Below are 1,178 nucleotides of genomic sequence, written 5' to 3'. Positions count from 1 at the left end.
CCTTTCTCCGGGGTTGTTCTGGGCCACCATCACGGCTTGGCCACTTAAAAGAGTGTCAGACTTTGTTCGAGGGCTGTTCGCAAGCAACCCTGGAATGAACGCTTCTTTGCAGTGCCAAAGAGTTATTTAGGAAATATTGATAGGTATGTGATTTTGGACTCGATGAAACTTTTTTTCACAATTAGGGCGTGTGCAAATTTTTTTGGTGCGAAGCACGATCGTACCCGTTGTTGGGGTATCGAGATTTTATTGTACCTATTATTGTACGTGATGAATATTGCAGCATGTAAGACTTCTGTACATAAAATGTCGACTGTCGTTGTCATAGATTGTAATTCGTTGGTAAATCTCTAAAATGTAATCAATGTTGCCTGTAGTTCAATGTGTATAGTAAATTATTGCAGGTATAGACGCTAACCAGCCATAATTTCCCTGTGTTACTTAAGTTTTTATCTCCTTTTATGTATATAAATAAAAAAAATACTATTTAGGTACCTGTAAATCTGTGGCTTGTTGTATACGGTTGATGCAAAAAATTTTATTTTCGTTGACAGTTTTTTAGTTGATCTAAATATATTGCTTGGTGTAATGTCACTTACTACTGTAATATATTTTGGAAAAAAAACTTCTCTAGAAATCCGAATTTTATTAATATTAACTATTAAACATGTACTAACTGACCTAAGAAATAGGTTTTCTTCGTCGCGTGTCTGTATCAACATAAAGGAATTTTTATTATTCCACCTAGCTAAAAGGAAAAATGTGTATATAATCTCTCGATTTGAAGAATGTTATTTCTAATAGAAAGATAATATGTATTTTATTTTTATCGAACCTTAACTACTCTTTTTTTTTTAATTTAGAGTAAGTGGACGCAAATTGTGTTCATTACCGGCGCCCAGTCACGTTGCAATTTTTAAAAATGATCTCTGATTGAGCGCACATGTTATACTTAGTTGATTACTTACGATTTCAAAAATTAAGTTTGCAATTATTTATTGACGACGTTTGCAATTATTATGTAACATTTGAATCATTTTCTACTTGTTTCAACTTTGTACTTTTTACTTGTTGTGTTCAAAATACATATTGTTGTGTTTATGTATGTATATGTATACACATAAATATTATTAAGTATCCCCTAAATGTGTTTTATAAACATCCATTTATGTTTTGTT

This window comes from Gnatocerus cornutus, chromosome 6 (assembly GCF_029298725.1).
Source record: "Gnatocerus cornutus isolate USDA-ARS CGAHR chromosome 6, icGnaCorn1.1, whole genome shotgun sequence".
NCBI lineage: Eukaryota > Metazoa > Arthropoda > Insecta > Coleoptera > Tenebrionidae > Gnatocerus > Gnatocerus cornutus.
Note: the sequence above shows the minus strand (reverse complement) of the source record.